Source organism: Nanorana parkeri, unplaced genomic scaffold (assembly GCF_000935625.1).
Source record: "Nanorana parkeri isolate BGI_ZX_2015 unplaced genomic scaffold, ASM93562v1 scaffold1504, whole genome shotgun sequence".
Classification (NCBI taxonomy): domain Eukaryota; kingdom Metazoa; phylum Chordata; class Amphibia; order Anura; family Dicroglossidae; genus Nanorana; species Nanorana parkeri.
The window spans coordinates 189968-196733 of NW_017307772.1; positions in this window are offsets into that span (position 1 = coordinate 189968).

Below are 6766 nucleotides of genomic sequence, written 5' to 3' on the forward strand. Positions count from 1 at the left end.
ATATATATATACACACAATTCCAGTGCCCCCCCACACATATAAAATAATATAATTCCCAGTCCCCCTCGGACACCCGCATGTAAAATAAAATACACAGCCCCCTCTGCTGCTTACCTTGCTGTAGGGAGGAGGTTGTGAGCTACGATCATCGATCCCTGGTGATCTAGTGGTGGATTGGTGATTGGTAAGGTCTGCTGCACATCTTAACTATTAATCCTTTTCGGCCAGCGTTCAGCGAAGACGCCGGCCAAAAGGATCTGAGTGCCGCCACAGAAGCAGCTATGCAGTCTGCATCCGACAGAAATGCAGACCATGTAGCTGCTCCCATGATCTAGCTGCGGGCAACATAGTACCGGCTCGCGGGCCGGTACTTTGAGACCAATGCCTTAAAGCCTTATTAATTACATTGGTACATGTCCTCCATTGCAGTACTGAGCTACCCATGCATATTTTTTACCAAACGCTTGCAAAGTGGCCTTAAAAAAGCAAAACATTTTTTTTCAATATTTGGCTCCAATGGACTACAGTGGGGTTCGAGTACTATGTTTATGGTTTACAGATTTTTAAAGTGTTCAGCGAACATCCAGTAAACAGGGGCAGACTGACCATTTGGGCACTCAGGCATGGCCCAAGGGCCGGCGGCCTTTAGGGGGCCCCGTGAGAGGCTCCTGGTAATTTAATTGGGTCGCCAGCTTCGCCTCTCTCTCCTCAGTCCTGCCCCCACTCGGCAAAATCCCCGAGCTCTGTGTTCCTACGCACGGGCCTGCTGCAGTGGCGGCCATATTTCAACCTGGAAATGCCCACAGGCCGGGACTCGGGAGCTTATTTCTACTGCATTAGTGCAGTAGAGCTGCAACTAACTAAATAATAAGGCTCAGCGAGGTTCCCAACGGCATGGTTGGGAAGCTGTCAGGCTTCCCAACCCCCTGCCGACAAGATTTGGACATTTGCTGACGGGCCTGCTGAGCAGCAATATGTGGAAGATGGCTGCCTGCCACACATAGTAAATTTTTTAATAAATATGACAGTGACTGGCAGCCATCTTTAAGTAGGCGTCTAGTCGCGCATGCGCAGTGTGTCCAGTGGCGTCACAAGGGGAATGCAGGGGGTGCGGCCCGCACCCGGGTGACACCATTGCAGGGGTGACACCAAAATGACTGAGTAATATTGGTGTCACCCACTCTAAAAAGTCGGGCACTCGGTCATGGACCGAGAGCCCAACAGTGTCAGGTGAGAGGGGGGCATACCTTATCCTGCCGGGTGAATGTCCCCTCCTCTACCGCCAGGTGTCCATTAGATGGCTGTCATCTCGCACGCGCGAGGTGACGTCAGGCGCACGCACGATGACGACACGGCGGGGTGCCATCCAATCTGGAGACCGGGTGACACCTTGCCTCGGGACGCCCCTGAGTGTGTCCCTAAGTGTGCCTTGCCAAACCTCTGGGTAGGGATGAGGAGCTTACTGAGCCTGCGCACTGAGGAGAGACAGAAAGGAGGGGAAGAATCCACGAAGCAAGCAGTGGACGGCACAGCAGACAACGGAAAAGCTTTTTTTGTAAGTAAATTGTTTTATTATAAATGTACATTTCAATGTCTGTTTTTGTCTTTTATTATTTTAATATTCTGGCTTTTGCTTAAAGGGACAGTAAAAAAATGCTTTATTACAGTTATGTATGATGATTTTTGATAATTAAATTTATATGTAGTGTTGGTATGCCATGTTCTATACTGTATAGGTGGTGCTGGTATACCGTCTTTTATGCTGTATAGGTGGTGCTGGTATGCCGTATTATATACTGTATAGGTGGTGTTGGTATACCGTGATATATACTGTATAGGTGCTGCTGGTATGCCGTGTTATATACTGTATAGGTGCTGTTGGTATACCGTGTTATGTGCTATATAGGTGGTGCTTGTATACTGTGTTAGATACTGTATAGGTGGTGTTGGTATACCATGTTATATACTGTATAGGTGGTGTTGGTATACCGTGTTATATACTGTATAGATGGTGTTGGTATACCGTGTTATATACTGTATAGGTGGTGTTGGTATACCGTGTTATATGCGGTATAGGTGGTGCTGATATACCGTGTTATTTACTTATTTTTTTAACTTAATAAACATTTATTTTGAACATAGTGTAGAGAAATTCTGTACCAAATGTAGGTGATGTGGATGGTGCAATATGTGGGTGGGGCTTTGTGTGGATGTGGCTTGAGGGTGGGCAGGGACACAGGGGGCCCCATGATTTCCTGTTGCCCGGGGGCCCCATGAGTTGTCAGTCCGCCCCGGCCAGTAAACCAAACTTTGCTAGCCTCACTCATCCCCAATTGGCAACTAAGGTTTATTTTTACAACCATTCTATTTTTATACCCATTGACAGCAAAGATAGAACTGATTTTTGCACTTACTGACCAGAAGTTTAAGGGATACTGTTACATACTTTTAGATTATAAGCTCTAAGGGGCAAGGCCCTCTTGTTTTTATTTATATTGTAACTGTAGTGTCCTCCTTATATCGTAAAGCACTGTGCAAACGGTTGGCGCTATATAAATCCAGTATAATAGTAATAATAATAATACCTCTGACCACTGTGCTCTGTACACTGTGCTGTATGTTACATAGACCTGACCAAAGTATGCTAAGTATTTTTAACAAATTTCTTCTTAAAGTTAGGCTCAAAATGGTGTTGGCTGTCTGTCTATATTCTGTATACATAAAAGCATATGTAACAGACTTTATTTAATTTTTGACAGTCTCTTGTTATACATGAGCAATCTATAACAGTCTTTGATATATGTGAGTGGTCTATGACAGTGTTTGTAACATTTGAGCATTCCCTGTAATCAGGGGTGTATCTACCGCAAGGCAAACTAGGCACTTGCCTAGGGCGGCACTTTCCAGGGGGACGGCAGAAAAGGCTGCCCCAAAACAATGAGGCGGACAGGGCCGGACTTGCCTTTGGGCACTTGCCCAGTGGGCCGAGGCTGGGCAGCACAGAATCAGTTAGCAGCGGCTGCCTAATGAGGGAAATAATGCGGCCGCAAGGTCCCAAGAGTGGCTGCCTAATTAGAGAGCTACCCGGGGGAGGGCCCAGTGAGATGTGGTCCAGCTGGCTTTGTACAGGAGGCAGAGGAGAAGCAACGGGTGACTCTGGTCTGGCCATAGCATGTGATTTGATGGCGGGATGTCCCAGAAGCAGGCTGGGGATTGCAATGTATCCGGTTGATACTGATGGCACTTCGAGCTGCAGGTAAGAGGAGCAGCACATGCATGCAGGGAAAGGGAATCTGCACACCCAGTCCTACCATGAATGGAAGGTACTATGACCCTGATAACATGGACACAAAAAGCCTTGCTCAAGCTGTTAAGGGTTTGTTAAAAGGGGTAACACAACAAATGATCTGTTCTGCCGATGAAGAAGGCAGAGTGATGAAAAACTCATATGTGAAAAGATGCCTAGCTACAAAACTAAGAGCATGCTCCAAATGCTTTTGAAAGTCTTATACAAAAGAGAAACACATTTTTGGAATCTGTGAAGTCTGTGCAATTAGCTTTAAATAATTAGAGAGGCCATGCTAGCACTGGGCATAGTCTGACCATATAAAGAGGGAATTTAGTAGGGTTTGGATAGTAAAAAGTTGAGTGTTGTTTTAAAACAAAAGCTTGAGACCGACCTGTGGACAGGATTCTGGAATAGAGGCTGCTTTGTAAAGCTCATTAGGGAAGTGTGTATGGGCTACTGAATTAAGGAAAATAGCTAAGAAGGTGGGGAAATCATGCAAGATGAACATGATGAGCAAGAGAGAAAGAGAGAGAGAAGACAGAAAGAGAGAGAGAGAGAGAGAGAGAGAGAGATAAGGATGTCAGCAGCAAACTAGGAGAAGCAAAGCAAGAGAGAATTTTGCATTTTGCAGTCATGCATGTCAAGGTGTTGAAATATCAATACAACAAATGCCGTCCTTCTTAATTACAGTATATTTAAAATTGGACTGCAGATATCCTCTTGGGTAGTTTAACATTTTTTTTTATTTTTACAACACAGAGACACAGAAGTGTGATAACACAGTACAGAGCCATAAAAGGCCATCTTTATAAGAAAAATATTGAAGATGCAAGGAAATGTTTGTCATTACAGCAACAATCACAACTGGTTTAAGCATTCTTGCCATTTTATAAAACAGTGCATCTTAATGCAACACTGACCTAAAAACAAACAGGGCTATTCACAAAAGTGGGGAGAGTTTGGAAAGGGCAGGAGAAGTGAACAATCTAGGACAACATAGCTGAACTGGAAAGTGAGCTGAATTCGAGAATGTTTCAAAATCAGCTATTTTGTCCTAGATTGTTCACTTCTCCTGCCTTCTCCAAACTCATCACCCTTTTGTGACTAACCCTGAAAGTGTATGATAAAAGCTTGTACCTGTAAAAGAAGAGACTGCCACCACTGCTGAACTCTACTCTATCTGTGAAAAATAGGCACTAGATGTCTGCTGGGTAAATCAGCACTTCTGGGAGTGTTGGACTCTCCTGGTTCCCCCTTCCCCCACAGCTATCTCTGGTTTCTCCTGATATCCTCCATGTCACTGCAGGATATTTGGGGTTTATTGCATTTAGAGCACACTGTCGCATAGCACAAGGTACCACATGCTAGGTACTCTGGCTCACAAGGCAATGCAACACACATTGCAGTACCATGTGTTGTGGTGCACTGCAACTTATGCCCTCTGGAAGATGCATTGGGGGTGCTTTTAAAATGAATGGCAATGCAATGTCCCAGCACACCTAGTGTACGCTACCTTGTGCTGTGTGATAGCGTGCTCTTAAACACAGTTCCCATGCATGCTTCATGCATTTATATAACAGGATCAGTTTAAAATACAAATATACTTTCTCTAGGTTCCTGTCCATCAACTCAGTCCAATCCAACCAAACCTTCTAGACAGCAGGGTTAAGTAGAATTGCAGTGTTGTTTTCATGATTCAGGGAGTATCTGTGTCTATACCATTATGTAGTTTGCCTGAACACTAGTTTCCTTTTGTCTCTAATATTTATTTGGTCCATTCCGCACTTAAGACACGGCTGCCTTTCTCCTTTTGGCAGCAGATCAATTTGATCTGATATGAAATTTGTTGTGTGCAGTAAAAAGTGCTAGACTTTGTTGCACATTTATGCTCTTCTACTGATCGGGACCATCAGAGTCAAGGTGTCTGTGATGTGATTGTCTATGAGATCTGGACAAATGTCAAGCTATGTTCACATGGGGAGATCTGGTATTCCTATGGCAAAAACCTATGGATTCCTGCAGCAGGAATACCAGATGTCCACGTTCAGACAGATGCGGGCACTATATATATTGAAGTAAATGACAGGGTGACAGGGGCCGCATCTGTAAGCGGCAGTCTGCATGTAATCGTATATGGTACGATTAAATGTGGCACGGAATAGATGATTGTCGATGGAAGCAGGATAGATACATGCAGCAGCAGTCATCTATTCCAAAGTGCATGCAAATGTAACATACGGTATACCATTACATGCGGACTGCCGCTTACAGATGCGGCCGCCGTTACCCTTCCATTTACTTGAATGGGTACAGTGGCCACATCTGAACAGGACAAAGTATGCTTGTAAATTATTTGCATTTGAAGTAACGTTTAATTTACTATATTGAGCAAGCAGATACCGGTTCACAGATAAGCCGTTGGTAGACAGCCCATGTTGGGGTGGAATTTATGCTAGGCAAGTTTTGGCCGGGTATGGCCACCTAAAGTGGCCACAAACTTTTCTGGCCTGATGAAGGGCCTCCTGGAAGCTAGTGTACTTCATGATCAAGTGCTGCAAAATCAGGTTGAAGACATGTACTAAGTAGGGTACATGGTTCAAGCCCAGGGCGGCACCTGGATTTTAGATGTGTGGGGCTAGCCTGGAATGCCACTGCTGGTTTTTACCATGGTAAGGGTTAAGATTGGGGAATTGAGCGCTGATGCCATTCACTAAGTGGAGTGCCGCACATGTGTGCTTCAAACTCTCTTTCCCTCATTTCACCGTGTCGGAAGCAGCATCTCACTGCTGTTCCTGCTCCTAAAGCACCATGTGGATCTCTGGATCTCTGGTCTACAGTGACTAGGTCACCTCTGGCCATCTGAAATCCACATCAGCACCAGCTGGCCAGGTTTGTGAGAGTTTGAGGCCTTGCCTTACATTGGGCCTATTTACTTACTTCCTGGTGGCACAAAATATGTTTCCAAAGACATACAAAGGATCAGGAAAGGATGTCTTTTTTTTTATATAAGGGGTAACCAGGTCCTAAGGGGTGAAAACCCATGAGTTGCAGAAACGATCAGCCTCCTAGCACAAAAGGAGTCTCTTGTTTTGGAGGCAAATGTCACTATTTGCCAAGCCTGTTCTTGAAGCACACCTACTGAGATATGTCCTATTACCATAGAAGGACATCCTGAAGAGGCATAATTACAATTGGGAACACTCCTCAGATTGGTACATACCATTCTGGTGGCCAAACTTGGGGGATCCTGTGGGGGTCAATTGCCCCCCTCCCAAGGAAAAAATATTATATTGTCGATCCCTAATTCTCTGCATTATATTTAATTAAAAAGTAATTTCAGGAGAGGCACTGAAAATGTTAGCCCTTGGGGTTGTAGAGAGATGTTAACAGTGATTGTTCAAGTCCCATCGTGCTATAGTGCTCATCTCCAAGCCAGATGGCAGCCTGAGGTTCTGCTCTGACTTTAGGAAACTAAA